The 21092-nt window shown below is 40.3% G+C and overlaps 1 protein-coding gene across 31 annotated transcripts in view; it reads left to right on the forward strand.

Annotated features, from left to right (window-relative positions):
* The window catches only part of LRRFIP2 (LRR binding FLII interacting protein 2), a 177270-nt gene that overhangs the window by 48870 nt on the left and 107308 nt on the right, over positions 1 to 21092 (forward strand). For 28 of the 31 annotated variants that reach the window (XM_009201208.3, XM_009201209.3, XM_017955596.2 and 25 more), the window contains exon 2: positions 54 to 120. The exons of 2 other annotated variants lie outside the window; for them this stretch is intronic. The gene's annotated coding sequence lies outside the window, so the exon portion shown is untranslated. Of the gene's footprint in view, positions 1 to 53; positions 121 to 4111; positions 5084 to 21092 lie in introns of those variants that run through there. One more of the 31 variants, XM_017955598.2, reaches the window with a different exon arrangement.

A 21092-nucleotide genomic window follows, 5' to 3' on the forward strand; every position in this document is an offset into this window, starting at 1 on the left:
GGTTTTTAAGTGATTGTTTTGGTTTTACCCTTCCCCCCACTTTTTTTTGCCAGATGTGGGAAGATAAATGAAGGGGTCTAGAAGTAAGTGTCAGTGGAAAGGAGAGCTACCATCATTAAGGTATGAAAATGTTCACTGAAAGAATTTGTACTATACAAAATAGTCTTTTGAGTGGAAAGCATCACCCATTTTTGTGATTCTGTCTTTAAAAATGTAGAATGAAACTACATGAGTTATTATTTAAGTTCTGTTCTAAAAGAAAGTGTGTATTGAAGTTGTGATTGGAATGGATTCACTTTAAACTAGAAATAGCTTTTTATTGCTGAAATGTAATTTGATCATTTTTGACTTTCAAATGTTAAGTAAAATAAGGTTGAAATCACAGAGTTCTTGATACCCTTAGCCTTGTTTTTCTTTTCCTTCTGTTGGAGTTCAGCTGATTTTTACCTTGATTTTCATTTATGAAGAACTTTAGCTAGTTATAAAGTAATGGCAAGTCTGTCCTGTTGGTCTAGCTTACTAACTTCCTTTACTTCTTTCACTAAATTTTGACATCTTTTTTTACTTTGGATATCCATTATATTCAGAGTGTTCCCTAATGTTGCTTTTGATTTTTGTCCAGCTAATAGTGACTAAAGAGTTTCAGTTCCCTGTGAACACAGATTCCCTTTTGGAAAATCCCTTGTGGAAATCACCGTAACTGACAGTCTTGATAGGTAAATACGCAAGGGAAACCTTTCCAGGTCAGGATTTAAGTATCTCCGTAATGAAAGGAAAAGGTGATATGGAGAATGCATTTGGCAAAGTATTTCTGTCTCTCAAAACAAAAACAAATCTTTGTTAGATGTGAATTTAGCAAGAGGGAGGGAGCAATTTCTTGCAAAACTGTTTGTGGATTGTTTAGCCTGTTGCTAGTGTGAGAAGGAACAGAATTGATGATATATAGAAAAAAAATAATTCTTGTAGTGTGTTGGGAATGTTGACGAGTATCATTCAAAACGAAATAAAATTCTTCCGTCTTTACCTTAGGATCATTATCCATTGCACCTGCAAAATAGAGGCTGTTTCATAGCTTTTTCCTTTTAGGTAGTTGCTTTCCATCTGGAACATCTAAATTGAGAGATGGTCCTTTAATGGGGAAAATGTACTACTTTGTCCAGTTTTCAAATAAAGAATATAATCTGTGATCATCATTTGAAACTCAACTTTTGGAGGCCAAGGCAGAAGGCGTGCTTGAGCCCAGGAGTTCAAGACCTGTCCTGGCAACATAGTGAGACCCTGTCTCTGCAAAAAAATTAGTTGGTCGTGTGTGCCTGCAGTCCCAGTTGCTTGTGAGGCTGAGGTGGGAAAGCCACATGAGCTCTGCAGTGAGCCCTGAAAGCACCACTGCACTCCAGCCTGGGAGACAGGGTGAGACTGTCTCAAAAATAAATAAATGAAACTCGACTTTTTTTTTTTTTTTTTTTTTTTTGAGACAGAGTCTCGCTCTGTCGCCGCTGAAGTGCAGTGGTGCAATCTCAGTTCACTGCAAGCTCCGCCTTCCAAGTTCATGCCATTCTCCTGCCTCAGCCTCTTCAGTAACTGGGACTACAGGCACCCGCCACCACGCCCGGCTAATTTTGTTTTTTTTGGTAGAGACGGGGTTTCACCGTGTTAGCCAGGTTGGCTTCGATCTCCTGACTTCGTGATCTGCCCGCCTCGGCCTCCCAAAGTGCTGGGATTACGGGCGTAAGCCACCGTGCCAGCCAAGAAAACTCAACTTTTAAAACTTCAGAAGGAAGGAATTGAACAAAACTTACCTCGTGAAGTTTTCGGCTTATAATAAATTATGCTGGACTTCAAAGGAGTCAAACACTAGGCTAAAAACTGGATTGATCATGCATTATACTTTTTCATTAGTTCTGTTATTCATTTATTTTGATGGGGAGGTCAAGAGATAATTCCATTTCATAGGGAACATATGTATGCATTTGTTTTAGCCTAGTGGTAGGGAGCGCAGTAGATAAAAGTAGAGATAATTAGGGAGGGGGAAGAAATGGCATTATTTACTTCATAGGTTCAGTAGATGTTTATGGGACTTTTAAAAATTGATAAAACATTTTGAAATGTGGTATATGATGAAAAGAAAGTCTGCTTTCCACCACGAACTCCCAGCCTTTCCTTACCCCAACCCCCAATCCAAGCAACCATATACAATGACATATGTGTAGGAGAAATATACTATATCTTTCATTCTTATCTTTGACCTATGAAGATCTTTTTGTATTTAGCACGTTTCTTACTTTTTTTTTTAAAGACTGCATGTCTTGCTAGTGTAGATGAACCATAATTTATTCATTTTCCATAATTTATTTTACCATTTTCTACTGACAGATATTTAGGTTGATTTTAGCCTGCTACAAACACTGCTATAATGAACAATTCATATATAAGTCTTTGCACTAGTTAGTAAGTGTCTATACAAAATGTATTTTCAAAGTGTGACTGTAAGATTGGGACTGAAGTTATGAAAAGTTAAAATTATTTCAATCCTATATTGGCTTTATTTATAATGGAATTTAACTTATTTCTTGGGCTTGTGGAAGGGGAAAGGAGCTTTTAATTACTTTGTATTCTTCATCCATCTCTCCACTTAAAATATTGCAAATGTATTTTTTTTTTTTTTTTTTTTTGAGACGGAGTCTGGCTCTGTCACCCAGGCTGGAGTGCAGTGGCCGGATCTCAGTTCACTGCAAGCTCTGCCTCCCGGGTTCCCGCCATTCTCCTGCCTTAGCCTCCCGAGTAGCTGGGACTACAGGCGCCCGTCACCTCGCCCGGCTAGTTTTTTTTTTTTGTATTTTTAGTAGAGACGGGGTTTCACCGTGTTAGCCAGGATGGTCTCGATCTCCTGACCTTGTGATCCGCCCGTCTCGGCCTCCCAAAGTGCTGGGATTACAGGCTTGAGCCACCGTGCCCAGCCTAGTGCAAATGTATTTTATAAGGTACTTGAAAACATTTGAGTGTCAGGTGATTAATTTTATTTGTATTGGTAAAAGTAGAAATATTGTGGTTTGAAAACTGGTGCTGTCATACAGAAGCATTTATATTTGAAAATAGTTAAATGACTACGTCTTATAGTAGGTTGATTGTTTCAGAATTTTATGACCAGTATCAATTAAAAGCATTGTGTATAGTTTAACTTCTTGCCCTGCATAAGTCGGCTACTATGTTATTAGTCAGGAAAGAAGTAAATAATCTACCTTCTCTTTTCCTTTACCTTCCACATCCTAATCTATACATGATAAAATAAACCTCTGTGGAGTTTGAGATCCAAAAATCCTTTTGCAAACCATAGTGCTATTGATGGATTACTTTCTCAAGGCAGGAAGTAGGTACAGATTCAATCTTTATTCTGCAAAGTGTTTGTAAACAGAATAAAGGAGGCTTAGGTTTTACATTTTAATGTTATACAGGTTACTTGTGGCCAGGAGGAGGTTCAGGATTCTTTGCCTTTTTGAAATGAGAGAGACACTAGAGAGAAAAAAAAAAATTACATGCTGAAGGGCTATAGTTTGATGAAGTTGGAACTCGTGAGTGGTAGCTTCCCTGGCGTGTGCCCAGGGTCTATTTTAAGACCTTGTCAAAGCTTGCCTGACAGAACCTACCACATAACCATAATCTGGCCTGGTCCTGCTGCAAGTCAGGAAGGCCTGTGGTTTAGGATCAGTAGCAACCACAGAAGGGGGAGTTAAAAGGACATTTTGCCTTCAGAAGATTAAGGCTAGGTTTTGGGGTGAATATCTACTTAGCCTGTATATCCGAGGATCCAAGTTTTTGCTGCTACCTCCTCCTCCCCTGCTTCTTCCTCTTATTAAGGAAAACTAAGGAGTAAAGGTTTTGTTTGTTTGTTTGTTTGTTTTGAGACAGGATCTCACTCTGATGCCCACGCTGGAGTCCAGTGGTATGAACACAGCTCACTGCAGCCTTGACTTCCTGGGCTCAGGTGATTCTCCCACCTCAGCCTCCCAAGTAGCTGGGACTACAGGCACACACCACCACACAGGGCCAATTTTTGTATTTTTTGTTGAGACGGAGTGTCCGCATGTTGCCCACGCTGGTCTCCAACTCCTGGGCTCACGTTATTCACCCACCTTGGCCTCCCTAATTGCTGGGATTACAAGCATGAGCCACTGCGCCCGACCAGGAGGAAAGTTTTTAGAAAAATGTGCACAAGAAAGAGCATAGGGATTGTGCCAGCATTGATGTTATCTTCTGGTTATATGAGAGTGTTTGCCAAAAATCAGTCGAATGTTTTACAATAGCGAAAAAGCATTATTGTTACTGGCATACGGAGGGCCCCAGTTAAAGTAGCAGTCCAATTCAGAGACCTTCATATTTGTCGATAGGATCAAAAGGACTGTTGGAATAATGGACTATTCTACAGGATTATTTTGAGTTCAGATAGATAAATTAGCTTCTTCCCAAATTCTCATTCTGTTTTTCCTGTGGTACTATATAGTATCATGAAGTTTTATCTTTAAACTCTTAGTTTGTACTATCTGGTGTCTTACGAAAACCTTGATTTGTTTATACTTAGTGAATGAAACACTTGAGTTTAAAGTTCTTTGACTGATGTCACTTCTTAGGCTAGAAAGCTGTTAAAGAACTTAGTGTTCCACCCTTAGACCAAGGTTCATGTCACCATATTTAACTGCAGCTTTGTATTACGGTCAAGATTGTTTGAAGAATTCGGCATGGACTCCTTCACCCCCACTTTTTTGCTTTAGATTAGATGGTGACTAGAGGAAATTTAGTTTTCCTTTGCCGTCAGTTATTTGCGGTTGTTCACATTTATGATGATGGGAATGATGATGATAATGTATTTAGGATTCAGTGTGAGGAGAAAAAATAAACTCGTATTTTTCTTTCTTCGTCATCAGTTTATTCCCATTATCTTATTTTCCCTTCTCTGTCTCAGCCTTCGTTTCATCCTCGGGAAAAAAAAAGAAAAAAGAAAAAGAAAAGAAATAAAGACCAGCAGAGAGAGAAAGTGGTAAAGAGCTGGGGAAAGCCTTGGAATACATATCAGGGTGCTTTCTCAGAGGTGAACTATAAACATCTTCGTTAAAGAATCATGGATTATCTTTTTCCATTGTTTTCATTTTGAACCCTGTATATCTTAGTGTTCCTTCATTACCACATTTTAACTACTTTTGATATAACAGATAACTTTACTGCTTTAGGGAAGCAAATTTAATTTTTATGTTACTGTTCTGAGCATGTTGTTCCTTACATGCCCACTTTCCTAAGTAGAAATATATTAATAGCTAGGAGCAATCTTTTGGCTTTCTGTTTTGTAAGTTAGAGTATACTATACTGTATGCAGAGGATTAGGATGTTAAAATATTTATTTCCCTGTTAAATGGCTTAAATCATGAACAAACTGAATATATAGCGTTGCCTTTTTTAAAAAGTAAGTATCCCAGTTAAGTGACCCAAGGATTATGGGACTAAATATAGTAAAAAATTCAGCTTTAGATTAGATGTTTTTTCCCCTGTCACAGATAATGCGATATCTAGGTGAACAGTCAAGGAAATGAGAGGGCATTGTTCTTGTTGTCTTGCCAGATTCATCCTTTGCAATCAAATAAAGTTTGTCTTGTTTTTAAAATTGTGGTAAAATATAGATAATATAAAATTTACTCTGTTGACCTTTTTTAAAATTTTTATTATGGTAAAATACAGTCATTTGTTGCTTAATGACAGGAGTATGTTCTGGGAAATGCATCATTAGGTAATTTTGTCATGCAAACATCACAGAGTGTACTTACACTAACCTAGACAGTGTGGCCTACTACACACCTAGACTATATGGTATAGTCTGTGGTTCTTAGGCTATAAACCTGTGCAGCGTGTTACTGTACCGAATACTGTAACTGTAGACAATTATAACACAATGGTAAATTTTTGTGTGTCTAAACATAGAAAAGATACAGTTAAAATATGATATAAAAGATTAGAAAATAGGCCAGGCATGGTGGTGTGCACCTGTAATTCCAGGTACTCAGGCTGAGGGAGGAGGATCACTTGAGATCAGGAGTTCTAGGCTGTAGTGTGCTATGAGCGCACCTGTTAATAGGCAGTGCGTTCCAGCCTGGGCAACATAGTGAGGCCCCATCTCTTAAAAGGGCACACCTGTATAGGACAGCTCCATTATAATCTTATGGGACCACTGTAATATGTGTAGTCCGTTGTTGACTGGAACATCCTTATGCAGCACATGACTGTATACATAACCTAAAATTTATCATTTAAACCATTTTTAAGTGTACAATTTGGTGGTATAAAGTACATTTACATTGTTGTGTAACTATCACCTCTATCCATGTCCATAACTTTTTCGTCATCCCAAGCAAGCTCTGCCCATTAAACAATATCACCTCATGCTCATAGCCCTTGGTAACCATCGTTCTACTTTTTGACTCTGAATTTGTCTACTGTAAGTACCTCGTATAAATGGAATTATGTAATAGTTGTCTTTGGTGTCTGGCTCATTTCTCTTAGCATGATCTCTTCAAGGTTCATCCATGTTGTAGCATGTATCAGAATTTCATTTGTTTTAAGACTGAATAATATTCCTTTGTGTGTTTATACCATATTGTTTAATCACCTGTTGATAGTTGGGTTGTTTCCATCTTTCTGCTTTTGGGAATAATGCCACCATGAATATGAGTAAACAAATATCTGTTCGAGTGCCACATTCAATTCTTTTGTGTATGTACCTAGAAGTGGAATTGCTAGTAATTTGATAGTTATCAAATTTTATTTGGTAATTCTATGCTTAATATTTTGAGGAACCACCATACTATTTTCCATAGTGGCTACACCATTTTACATTACCACCAGCAATGCACAAGGGTTCCAATTTCTCCACATCCTTGCCAACACTTGTTATTTTCTGTTTTCTTATTGATTGATTTTTATTTATGTCAAGCCAGGGTCTTACTCAGTCACCAAGACTGGAATGCAGGGGCCCGACCACAGCTCACTGTAGCCTTGATCTCCCGGGCTCAAGTATTCCTTTCTACTTCAGTCTCCTGAGTAGCTGGGAGCACAGGTGTGCACTGCCGTGCCCGGCTAATTTTTGTATTTTTTGCAGAGGTGAGGTCTGTCCACGTGGCCCAGGAGGGTCTCAAACTCCTGAGCTCAAGTGATCTGCCAACCTCGGCCTCCCAAAGTGCTGGGATTACAGGTGTGACCCATTGTGCCTGGTCCTGTTTTCTTTTTTTCTTTTTTTTTTTTTGAGATGGAGTCTTGCTCTGTAGCCTAGGCTAGAGTGCAATGGTACAATCTCGGCTCATTGCAACCTCTGCCTCCTGGGTTCAAGCAATTCTTCTGCCTCAGCCTCCCAAGTAGCTGGGACTACAGTCACCCGCCACCACACCCGGCTAATTTTTGTATTTTCAGTAGAGACAGGGTTTCACCCTATTGGCCAGGCTGGTCTCGAACTCCTGACCTTGTGATCTGCCCACCTCCGCCTCCCAAAGTGCTGGGATTACAGGCGTGAGCCACTGCACCTGGCCTGATTGTGCCTGGCCCTGTTTTCTAACAGAAAAATGTCTAGAGATTTTAAAATAAAATTTCTAATAGGGTGGTATCTCACTGTGGTTTTGATTTGTATTTCCCTGGTGATGAGTGATATTGTGCATTGTTTCTTTTTCGCTTTTCTTTTCTTTCTTTTCTTTTCTTTCTTTCTTTTTTTTTTTTTTTTTTTGACAAGATTTTGCTTTGGCACCCAGGCTGGAGTGTAGTGGCACAATCATGCCTCACTGCAGCCTCGACCTCCTGGGCTAAAGTGATCCTCCCACCTCAGCCTCTCCAGTAGCTGGGACCACAGCACAGGCATGTACCACCATGTTCAGCTGATTTTCTTTTCTTCTTTTTTTGAGACAGAGTTTTGCTCTTGTTGCCCAGGCTGGAGTTCAATGGCATGATCTCTGCTCACTGCAACCTCTGCCTCCTGGGTTCAAGCAATTCTTCTGCCTCAGCCTCCCAAGTAGCTGGGATTACAGGCATGCGCCACCACGTCCAACTAATTTTGTATTTTTAGTAGAGATGGGGTTTCTTCACGTTGACCAGGCTAGTCTTGAACTTCCAACCTCAGGTGATCCGCCCACCTCAGCCTCACAAAGTGCTGGGATTACAGGCATGAGCCACAGTGCCCTGCCTCTTTTTTTAATATTTTGTAGACACACGTTGCCTAGGCTGGTCTCCAACTCCTGGGTTCAAGCAACTTTGTCCAGTCTGGTCTCCAACTGCTGGGCTCAAGCAATACTCCTGCCTCAGCCTCCCAAAGTGCTGGGATTACATATGTTGAGCCACCAGGCCCGGCTGAGCATCTTTTCATGTGACCATTTGTGTATCTTGTTTGAAGAAACGTCTACTTATGTCTTTTATCTTTTTAATTGGGTTTTTGTTGTTACTTAGTTGTAGGATTTCTTTTTTTTTTTTGAGACGGAGTCTCGCTCTGTGGCCCAGGCTGGAGTGCAGTGGCCGGATCTCAGCTCACTGCAAGCTCCGCCTCCTGGGTTTATGCCATTCTCCTGCCTCAGCCTCCCGAGTAGCTGGGACTACAGGTGCCCGCCACCTCGCCCGGCTAGTTTTTTGTATTTTTTTTAGTAGAGATGGGGTTTCACCGTGTTAACCAGGATGGTCTCGATCTCCTGACCTCGTGATCCGCCCGTCTCGGCCTCCCAAAGTGCTGGGATTACAGGCTTGAGCCACCATGCCCAGCCTAGTTGTAGGATTTCTTTATATCATTCTGTTATCAGCAATATAATTTGCAAAATTTTTTTTTTATTCCATGGGTTGCCTTTTTACTTTCTGATAGTGTGCTTTGATGTATACAGTTTTTATTTTATTTTATTTTAAGATGGAGTCTTGCTCTGTCACAGCCTGGAGTGCAGTGGCCCAATCTCAGCTTACTGCAACCTCCACCTCCCGGGTTCAAGCTATTCTCCTACCTCAACCTCCTGAATAGCTGGGATTACAGGCACACGCCACCATGCCTGGCTAATTTTTGTATTTTTAGTAGAGACGGATTTTCACCATGTTGGCCAGGCTGGCCTTGAACTCCTGACCTCGTGATCCGCCTGCCTTGGCCTCCCAAAGTGTTGGGATTACAGGCGTGAGCCACCGCACCCTGCCCAAAGTTTTTAATTTTGATGAAATCCAACTTACCTTTTCTTTTGTTGCTTGTGCTTTTGGTATTATGTCCAAGAAATCATAGCCAAATTCAATATCATGAAGTTTTTCCCATATATTTTCTCCTACGAATTTTATGGTTTTAGCTCATTTGTTTAGGTCTTTGATCCATTTTGAGTTTTTTCTTTTTTCTTTCTTTTTTTGAGACAGGCTTTCTTGTCGCCTAGGCTAGAGTGCAATGGTGCAATCTTGGCTCACTGCAACCTCCACCTCCTGGGTTCGAGTGATTCTCTGGCCTCAGCCTCCCAAGTAGCTGGGATTACAGGCGCTTGCCGCCATGCTCAGCTAATTTTTGTATTTTTAGTAGAGACAGGGTTTCACTGGTCAGGCTGGTCTTGAACTCTTGACCTCAGGTGATCCACCTGCCTTGGCCTCCCAAAGTGCTGGTATTACAGGCATTAGCCACCATGCCCGGTCCCTGAGTTAACTTTTCTATATGGTGTAAGGCAGTGATCCCCAACCTTTTTGACACCAGGGACCAGTTTTGTGGAAAGCAATTTTTCCATGAACGGGGGTGGGATGGGTGGGGAAATGGTTTTGGGATGAAACCATTTCTTCTCAGATGATCATCAGGCATTAGAGTTTCATAAAAACGCACAATCAAGATCCCTCACATGCACAGTTCACTATAAGGTTCGTGCTTTTTTTTTTTTTTTTTTCTTTTGAGACAGAGTCTTGCTCTGTCACCCAGGCTGGAGTGCAGTGATGCAATCTTGGCTCACTGCAAGCTCCGCCTCCCAGGTTCACGCCGTTCTCCTGCCTCAGCCTCCCGAGTAGCTGGGACTACAGGCGCCTACTGGGACTACAGGCGCCTACTACCACACCTGGCTAATTTTTTTATATTTTTCGTAGAGACAGCGTTTTACCGTGTTAGCCAGGGTGGTCTTGATCTCCTGACTTCGTGATCCACCTGCCTCGGCCTCCCAAAGTGCTGGGATTACAGGCGTAAGCCACCGCACCCGCCCGGCTGCAAGACAGTCTTATATAATGTAGCATAGTTATGGGAGTAACATCCTATATAACCTTTGCAATATTCTGTTGGTTAGAAGTAAGTCACAGGACTCACCTACATTCATGGGAGAAGTAATTATACAAAGATGTGAACACTAGGAAGGGGGATTAGGGTGGGGAACCACCTTAGAATTTGTCTACCATAACTGATTACAAAATAGCATGTTTTAGAAACTTTTTTTTTTTTTTTTTTTTGAGATGGCGTCTTGTTCTGTCGTCCAGGCTGGAGTGCAGTGGTGTGATCTTGGCTCACTGCAACCTCCACCTCCCGCCTTCAGTTTTTCCACCTTAGCCTCCCATGTGGCTGAGATTGCAGGCACCTGCCTCCATGCCCGGCTAATTTTTGTATTTTTGGTAGAGATGGGGTTTCACCCCATGACCAGGCTGATCTCGAACTCCTGACCTCAGGTGATCTGCCCACTTCAGCCTTCCAAAGTGCTGGGATTGCAGGCGTGAGCCGCCATGCCTGGCCATATTAACCAATTTTTGTTTAAAAAATAATGTTATTAAAATAGGAGTATCTTCAGATGATGGGGCTTACTGGTGGTTTTATTGTTGTTTTGCGTTTCTTCACTATTTCATCCCACTTTCCCTCCCTGCAACATTCCAGTTTTGAAATTTTAAAACAATAGTTGGTGTTTTCATTATAATGAAATAAATATTGTTTACTGATCAGCCATGTAGTATATCATACTTGTTTCCTTTCTTGTTTAACTTTGTTTTTTCAGGGAGTTAAAATTTGACTTTGACGTTTGCATAATTTTCTGTTTACCTGTTGCTTTCCCCCTAAATGCTCCAACAGATTTTTCAAGAGCCTTTATCTGTCTTGTCTGTTTATCTGTTTATCTATGTGTCCATCCATCTATTCTAGCTTACAACATCAATTAATTTATAAGTTATAAAACTAATTTATTTTGTGTAAAATAATTAGTTGTGAACTATAGAGAAATATAAAACAAAAATATAGTTTTAGGAAGAGTAATACATGAACACCTGTGATCTCATTACCTAAGTCAAGAAATTACATATTACAGTTATCCTAGAAGTTTCCTCAAGATATCCTTTAATGGCACCCCCTCTCTCCCAGGAAATCACAAGCCTATTTTAACACATTATTCATTCTCTTGGGACCATTCTCTGCTCAAGCCTGCAATATCCTCCGTGTCCATACATGTATTTTTGGCCAAAATGTTTAATTTTGAAAAACTGAAAAGCTCTACTACCTCTCTGAGTCTGTTAGTCACGATAGGCTGAACTACTTTAGTGAATAATTACCAAATTAGTGGTTTTTAACGCAAAATTTCTCACTCACATCTTTGCTGTGAGTTGAAAAGCAGTGACAGAGTGGTAGTCTATTCCACAGAGTCATTGAGGGACTCAGGCTGCTTTCGACTAGTGATTCTACCAACCCCTGGGGCCTCAGAGACTTTGAGTTTCCTGCATCTGGCTGGCAGATGTGAGGACAAAGAGAGGGACTGTGGTAGATTGCATGGCAAGTTTGGTGGGCCAGGCCAGGATGTGGTATACATCAGTTTTGTCCACATTCCACTGGCTAGAACTGAGTCAAATGGCTACACTTAACTGCAAGGAAGAAAAGGGAAAATGCCTTGGTGAACAATAAGCCAATCTCTGCCATGGTATGTATCCCTAAGAAGTATATCATTTTGTTTTGGAAAGCTGAGTAGCAAGCATCAGCTGAGGCTGTGAAAGGAAAGGTACATACTGCTGCTATTGGATGAAAGCTCCCAGCAGATAAGCTGAAAAGAGTCTTCCTTGATCCTTTTTGGCAAGTCATTGGGAAAGTTTGTTAGTGAGTGTGGAGAAACACAGGCTCACCATAATCAGGGAATCTGGCGAAACTAAAGTGTTTACAGGATACTATGGTAAATATCTAGAAGAAATGTGATTGGGAGAGTAGATTGCTCTATGTGGTTTTGCTTCTAAGCTAAGCTCATCATGCTCTAGCTCTCAAGAATAAGGAAAAGCAAAACACATCTGTGCTGTGAAATAAGACTTCAGCCCATCTAGGCTCCAGAAACTTCATCAACACGGGGTCAAGACAAACTAAATTCTAATGAAAACCTGGACCAGGCACATCTCATGTTAAATGGATGTGCCCCAAGGCTGTGGGGATTTTGGTAATGACAGTCCTTCATTGTGTCTCTTGAGTCATATTGCTCTAATCTGTAGCTTTCTTTCTGAGATACCTATCATTCTTCTGGAGATTCCCTTTTGCCCCTCTTCTGTGTTTATTTCCTGTATGCTAAGTTTTCCTCTCTGTTGGTTTTTCACTTTTACTTGGTGAAGCCTATCTTCTAGTAGCTTAGTGACAAAGAGTGTAAAAGAGGTAAATTTTTGAGACCTTTCATGTCCGAAAATGTCTTTAATAATCAAGTATGAGAAATAGAGGGATTCGACTGATACAGGCTACTTATAGATCATCTATAATTTTCCTTCAGGAGTTTGAAGGCATCACTCTATCGTCTTCTTGTTTCCAGAATTACTTTTGAAAGTCTTGAAGCCATTCTTAATCCTTGATGTGTGGCCTGACTTTCCCACCCCATGAAAGGTTATAAAGTCATCTTTGTTCTCATTGTTTAAAATTCTCTAAGATATGCCTTGGTGTGAACTCAGGACTTGTGTTGAACACTTTGGGCCCTTTTAGTCTGGCAACTCATGTTCTTAACTTCTGGGAAGTCATTTGATTAATAATTTATTTTTGTTTTCTCTTTCTCTCTCTGTCTTTTCTTTTTTTTTTGAGACAGAGTCTTGCTTTGTCACCCAGGCTGGAGTACAGTGGCACCAACATGACTCACTACAACCTTGACTTCCTGGCCTCAAGTGATGCTCCCGTCTCAGTCCCCACCACGCCTAGCTAATATTTGTAGTTTTTGATAGAGATGAGAGGAGGTTTTGCCATGTTGCCCAGGCTCGAACTCCTGAACTCAGGGGATCTGCCCGCCTTGGCCTCCCAAAACGTTGGGATTATAGACATTAACCACCACACCCAGCCTGTTTTCTCTTTCTCTAGTTAGTTGAATGTTGGTCCCTCTGGACTGATACTTTAACCTTATATATTTTTCTTTCTTGTTTTCTACCTCTTTTTTTTTTTTTCCTGTTTTCTGTCAGACTTCCTGAACTTTATTTCCCAACCTGAGTTTTCTAAAACTAATTTTTTTATTCAGGTACTATTCATGTATCACAAAATTTACCTCTTTAAAGTAGTGACCTTTTCAGTGGTTTTTTAGTGTAGTCACAAAGTTGTGCAGCCATCAGCACTAATTCCAGAAGGTGTTCATTACCCCCACAAAGAAACTTCATACCGTAGCAGTCCTCTCCATTTCCTCTTTACCCGAGACTGTGGAAAGCACTAGTCTATTATACTTTCTGTCCTTATGGATTTACCTGTTCTGGACATTTTACATAAATGAAGTTATTCAATATGTAGTTTTTGTGTCTGGCTTTTATCACTTTTCAGGATTTACTCTTGTTGTATGTAGCACGAGTCAATACTTTATTCCTTTTTGTTGTTGTTGTTGTTTTCTTTCTTGAGACAGTCTTGCTCTGTTGCCCAGGCTGGAGGGAGTGTAGTGATGCGATCTTGGCTCACTGTAACCTCTGCCTCCTGGGTTCAAGTGATTCTCATGCCTCAGCCTCCCGAGTAGCTGGGATTACAGATGCGTCCCACCATGCCTGGCTAATCTTTTTTTTTTTTCAGGTGGGGTTTCACCATGTTGACCAGGCTGGTCTCCAACTCTTGACCTCAAGTGATCCCCCTGCTTTGGCCTCCCAAAGTGCTGGGATTACAGGCATGAGCCATCATGCCAGGCCCAATATATTTGTTTTTATGGCTGAATGATATTCCATTGTATGGATATGCCACATTTGCTTATCTATTCATCAACTGATGGACATTGGGATTGTTTTCACTTTTGGCTGTTAGGAATAATGCTACTGTGAATATTCAGTTACAAGTTTTTGTGTGGACATAAGTTTTCAATTCTCTTGAGTATATACCTAAGAGTGGAATTGCTGATTTCTATTATGTTTTTAATTTCTGCTATCATGTTTTAATTTGCAAGATCTTGTATTCTCTGAAATTTTTTTTTTTTTTTTTGAGGCAGAGTTTTGCTCCTGTTGCCCAGACTTGAGTGCAATGTCATGATCTCGGCTCACTGCAACCTCTTCCTCCTGGGTTAAAGTGATTCTCCTGCCTCAGCATCCTGAGTAGCTGGGAATTACAGGCGTGTGCCACCATGCCCAGCTAATTTTGTATTTTTAGTAGAGATGGGGTTTCACCATGTTGGTCAGGCTGGTCTCGAACTCCTGACCTCAGGTGATCCGCCTGCCTCGGCCTCCCAAAGTGTTGGGATTACAGGCTTGAGATATGTGCCCGACCCTATTCTCTGAAAATTTTAATAGCCTCTTGTTCTTGTTTCATGGCTATAATTTGTCTTAATTTTCTGAAGATATTAATGATGGTTATTTTTGAAGTTTTCTTCTCCCTGTGTAGTTTATTTTCACAAAGTTATTCTTTTGAGTTAGGGAGTTTTCTCAGACTTCTTGGTTTGAAAGTAGGTGGGGTTGGTCAATGTTGACCTCCCTCGAAGAGCGGTATATATTTTGGTAGCAGGGTGGGTGATTTAAAGGTGGCTGAAGCAGTCCCACATTTCAAAATGCATACTTTCACCTAAGCCCACACTTCCTACTCCATTCCTATTCCCATTGCTCACCCTTCCCTTCCCCAGAGCTCCTTTGTCTTCTAGAACTTCTGGTATCCTGGGGAATAGGAGATGAAGTTGAAGCTGAGGTAGTAGCCTAGCAATGGAAAGGGGGACCTGGAGGTCTAACTACTTAATATAAAGACTTTTAAGTGATTTGTTTTGTTTTGTTTTGTTTTGCCTAGGGCTTACTCATTGGGCTCACGCAGTCCTTCTGCCTCAGCCTTGCAAGTAGCTGGGACTACAGGTGTGAGTCACTATACCTGGCTAATTTTTGTGTCAAAACCCCAGCTGCCTTTTTTTTCCCTCTCTTTTTCTTTCCTTTTTTTTTTTTTTTTTCCAGAAATTGAGAAACTCAGGTTGGGTACAGTGGCTCACGCCTGTAATCCCAGCACTTTGGGAGGCGGAGACAGGTAGATCACCTGATGTCAGGAGTTTGAGAACAGCCTGGCCAATGTGGTGAAACCCCATCTCTATTAAAAATACAAAAATTAGCCAGGTGTGGTGGCACATGCCTTAGTAATCCCAGGTATTCAGAAGGCTGAGAGAGGAGAATTGCTTGAGTCGGGGAAAAGGAGGTTACAATGAGCCGAGATCGTGCCGCTGCACTACAGCCTGGCTGGTAGCGAGACTCTGTGTCAACGAAAACAAAAAAGAGAAAGTAACAAACTCATTCTAAAATTTATATGGGACTGCAAGGGCCCTAGAATAGCCAGTGTTAGAGGAAGAACAAAAAATTTGGAGGACTCACTTTTCCCAATTAAAAAATTTACCTCAAAGCTATGTTAATCAAGATGGTGTGATACTGGCATAGGATAGCGATTAAGCTCAGTGAAATAGAATTAAGTATCCGGAAAGTAAATCCTTTTATGGTGAGTTGATTTTTGACAAGGGTGGCAAGATAATTCAGTGGGAGAAAGAATGGTCTTTTCAACAAATGATGCTGGGACAAACAGATATCCATGTGCAAAAGTGTGAAGTTGGATCCCTGCCTCATACCATACACGAAAATGAACTGAAAATGGATCATAGACTTAAATATAAGAGATAAAACTGTAAAACTCTTAGAAGAAAATATAAAAATAAATCTTCATGGCCTTGAGGTAGGTTTCTTGGATATGACATCAAAAGAAGCAACAAAAGAAAAAAATGGATAAATTGGACTTCTTCAAAATAAAAACTTTTGTGCTTCAGAGAACCTTCTCTCTGATCTCTTTACCACTTTTATTTTCCCAGTGTTCTCTTTTGTCTACTTACAAGGCAGTGACGGTGCTATGTAAATAGTGCCTTGCAAATTCTCAGTAGATATTTGTTGAAAAGGGAAAAATTAAAGGTACGTGATAGGTTTTATTTTATGAAAATTTCTAGTTTTAGAGCCTCCTTCATATTGATTGCATTTTTTTTAATATTGAAAAATTATATCCTCCTTACATGTGTTCCCGTTTCTCTTATTTTTTGTTTCATCTTGATTCTTTGGTTCTTTGCTACCTGGGCTTATATTTTTCTTTCTAATACTTCTAGTCCTTTCCTGTTTTCTGCTTTATTTCAGGCCTTTTTTTTTTTTTGATGTGGGGTCTTGCTCTGTTGCCCAGGCTGGAGTGCAGTGATACGACCTTGGCTCATTGCAACCTCTGCCTCCCAGGATCAAGCAATTCTCCTGCCTCAGCCTCCCGAGTAATTGGGATTACAGGGATGCGCCACCATGCCTGGCTAACTTTTGTATTTTTAGTAGAGATGGGGCTCCACCATGCTGGCCAGGCTGGTCTCAAACTCCTGACCTCAAGCGATCCCCCTGCCTTGACCTCCCAAAGTGCTGGGATTACAGGTGTGAGCCACCACTGCCTGACCTGTTTCACACTTTTAAGTCTTTCCTACTCTCAGCAATATGTAATTGTCAGTCTTCCTTTCTTTTATCCTCTGATTGTATGTCCATACATCTCTGAGATACTTTAAAAGGTATCAAGAAAGGAAGCTATTTGAATGGTACTAGAAAGTGGTTTGCTTCTCAGAAAATACAGATAAGTGAATTGTTGTTTAGTCTATCTTCCTAATTTGGGTTCTGCACAGTTGATGAAATAATATAAAGATTTATGTCCAACATATAGCCCATTTATTCTGTAAATGAACATTAAATGAACATAAATTTACCAAGTAGAGAAATGCAACCACTGGCATGTTATCGTAGGAAGAGAGGAAATGGAAAGATAATCAGTTGCATTGGAGATATGAGGATAGTGGGTAGTCAAAATATGAGACTTTAAAAATATCTTCGGTAATTCTTAGGACAACTGACTATAAAAGTAGAAGGAATGATTATGTAGGTTCTCATCTTTGTAAGCATTATTCTTTATGAAGTATGAGTTTAAGTGAACCGTTATAGTTTCTAATGTTCTTTTGACATTTAGTTTGTGTTTAGCATTTGCCTTTCCTTGTTTTGCCAAGTTTTCCAGTTTTGCCTGCATATATTTTTTTCATTTTGTACTTTGCCTCAATTTCTGAATATACCTTCTGTATTCTTCCTGTAGGTTCTGCTAATGATTTATTCATTTTAATGTAACGATCTCATTTAGATATTTGCAGGATTGATGTCTTTAACTGTAATCCCTCCCTTCCTCTTCTTTTCCCCCCTCTCTCCTCCCTCTCCTTCTCATTGTCTTCCTCTCTCTTTCCTTTCCTTTTTTCCTCTTCTGGTTGGAGCCATTTTCTGCCTGCCTATAATCTTTATTTTATCTTACTTTTTCGAGACAAGGTCTCATGCTGTCATCCATGCTGGATTGCAGTGGTGTGATCAAGGCATACTGCATCCTCTACCTCCTGGATTCAAGCAATCCTTCCACCTCAGCCTTCCAAGTAGTTGGGACTACAGGTGTGTGCCATCACGCCTGGTTAATTTTTGTGTTTTTTGTAGAGACACGGTTTCACCGTGTTGCCCAGGCTGGTCTTGAACCCTTGGGCTCAAGTGGTCTGCCTGCCTCAGCCTCCCAAAGTACTGGGATTACAGGCATGAGCCACAGTGCCCTGCCATAATCTTTAGTTTGTTTGTTTGTTTGTTTTGAGACAGGGTTTCACTCTTGTTGCCCAGGCTGGAGTCCAATGGCACGATCTTGGCTCACTGCAACCTCTGCCTCCCGGGTTCCAGCAATTCTCCTGCCTCAGCCTCCCAAATAGCTGGGATTACAGGCAGGTGCCACTATGCCTGGCCAATTTTGTATTTTTAGTAGAGACTGGGTTTTTCCATGTTGGTCAGGCTGGTCTCAAACTCCCGACCTCAGGTGATCCTCCTGCCTCGGCCTCCCAGAGTGCTGGGATTACGGGCGTGAGCCACCACACCCCACATAATCTTTATTTTTAATGTGCATGTAACTATTGGGTGTTCTTCAGTGCTATGATTACCTCTGCCTTCCTTTTCTGTTTCACTCAAGATTTTTAATTGCAATTCCTAATTCCCATGCCTTTTTTTTCACCTAGTCATCCACACTTCTTAAGCAGTTACTCTTTCCCCAAAATTTTATTATAAAAAATTAAAAAAATTTTTTTTTAGAAACAGAGTTTCACTTTGCCTTCCAGGCTGGTCTCAAACTCCTGGGCTCAAGCAATTTGCCTGCCTCGGCCTCGCAAAGTGCTGGGATTACAGGAGTGAGCCACCATGCTTGGCCGATGATAAAAAATTTTAAACATACCCTGAGCACGGTGGCTTTCGCCTGTAATCCTAGCACTTTGGGAGGCTGAGGCAGGTGGATCGCTTGAGCCCAGGAGTTCAAGATGAGCCTGGCCAACATGGCGAAACCCTGTGTCTACCAAAAATACAAAAATTAGCCAAGTGCAGTGGTGTGGGCCTGTAGCCCCAGGTACTTGGGAGACTGAGGCAGGAGAATCACCTGAGCCTGGGAGGCAGAGGTTACAATGAGCCGAGATCGAACCATTGCTCTCCGGCCTGGGAGACAGAGTGCGAGACCCTGTCTCAAAAAACAATTTTTTTTTAAACATACAGAAAAATTGAAAGAGTTGTGCTGTGAACACTAATGTACCTACCATTTGGATTCCGTCATTTAATCTTTTGTTGTTGCAGTTTGAAGTAGCAGATCTCAGTACACTTCAACCCTAAATATTTTAGCATGCACATGATTGGCTAGAGTTTAATATTTGTATAGAGGACTTTTTTCTTTTGAGGTAAAATTTACATAGAACAATATGCAAATATTTTAAATACAACGTTTAATGATCTCTGTCTTCTGTTTCAAGTCACTTGTGTTCTACTAAGAGGACTAGCATAACCATTATAAGGCTGCACTCCCAAAACTTGTTTATTCATTTAGAGTTTTAAAAATAAACTTTGATACAAAGTTCCTTAAGAATTTCTCCTTTTTTGTTTTTATTATATACATGTGCTGGACAGCAAAATGATTATAGTTAAGGCATTTATTTTTTCCAAATTGTTCTGTACTTTAGCAGAAACTCTTAGCATGGTTTAATGCTATTAGACAGTGCATGCTGGAGGAAATCAAGGATATTTTTGTCTAGTTAAAAGTATGAAATTATAAAGAAAGGCCAGGATTGCTTTTTTTTGGTCAATTTCACAAGCTAAATATGCAAAACAGGTAGTTAATTTAGAATGCTTTAAATATTTATGGAGTGCTTTATAGTTTGTTAAATGCTTGGATTTTTCTTCATTCATTTGAGCCTCACATTAACCATGTTATATCGATGAAACTAATAAAGAGATGGAGGCGTAGAAAGTGGGGAGGGTAACACAGCAAGTGGTAGTGCAATCAATTGAACTTGAATCTTTTCATTTTAAGTTTTGTCAAGTGGCAACAACTGCAATCACACTAAGTCTTTAGTTCAGGGACAATTCCATGTACTGGGATTTGTTTATGAATAACTACAGAATGTTTTCTTGTGCAGACTAGCGTTCACAGTAATGGCAGCTGTGATGCAAAGACATATAGGGACAATATTTTGAATTCTCCATGATGCAATACTTAGATATAAAGGAGCTATCTATCAGGATCCAGATTAGGCACAGAACTTTCTAAGTGTCCTATATTTAGAATGTGACATACTGGTGCTACATGCACATTCTGTTCTTACAAAAGTGGACAATATCATGATTGAAGTGCCACTTTTACTGCGGCAAAATGCCTGTTATTTCAGATGTGTATTATATGAGAAGCTCATTGGAGAAGAGAAAGCCTTATTGAAATATCGGTCTGTTTTGGAAGGTTTATATTCCACAAGATCCTGAAGATACTTTCCTTCTTTTCCTTAAGTAGACAAATGCTTCATGATAAAACCATCTGGGGAAAATCAACTTGACACTGTGTGGGTAAAGGACTTGACAAAAATACAGGCAGTTTTGTTCTTATCAATTGAGGAAAAGGTTTAGCTCTTTAAGTTGTTTGATACCACCAAGGAAACACTCCAAGGAGTTAATGTGCTCCTGAAGAAAAGTGTTCTTGAGGAAACTTTGGGGTAGAAATTTACGGCAAGTCCTTTAGGATCAGAAACAAAATAATGTATTTAAGGTTTCCTTAGAGTCTACATTCTCAGTTTTGTCATTTTGTTGAAAGATTTCCCATTGGCTATGTTAGGAATCTTATTTCTTTCAAGGTTTCCTCCATCACTGATACAGAATGACCTGGAGTTACTAGAAAATACATTGCATGAGAACTGAAAAACCTTTCCTTTCTCCTTTTTTTTTTTTTTTCTTTTTTTGAGACAGGGTCTCCCTCTGTCACCCAGGCTGGAGTGCAGTGGTATTATCATGGCTCACCATAACCTTGACCTCCCTTGGCTCACATAGTCCTCCCACCTCAGCCTCCCAAGTAGCTGGGACTAGAGGTGTTCATCAACTTGTCTGGATAATTTTTTTTTTTTTGTAGAGACAGGATTTCACTGTGTTGCCCAGTCTCGTCATTTTTCTAATACTGGTAAGGAAACCTGCCTGCAGGGTACAAATAATACAGTTCTTTTAAAAGTGCTAGGTTATCCTTTGAGCTAGGTCATTCTTGATCTGCATTATGTGAACTGAAAAAGGCAACTGGACCTGGCCAATCAGTCATATAAACACCTAGGTGCCCTCTGTAGATATGACAAGAAGGATAAGGAAGATAGGAA

The sequence above is a fragment of the Papio anubis genome, chromosome 2 (genome assembly GCF_008728515.1).
Source record: "Papio anubis isolate 15944 chromosome 2, Panubis1.0, whole genome shotgun sequence".
NCBI lineage: Eukaryota > Metazoa > Chordata > Mammalia > Primates > Cercopithecidae > Papio > Papio anubis.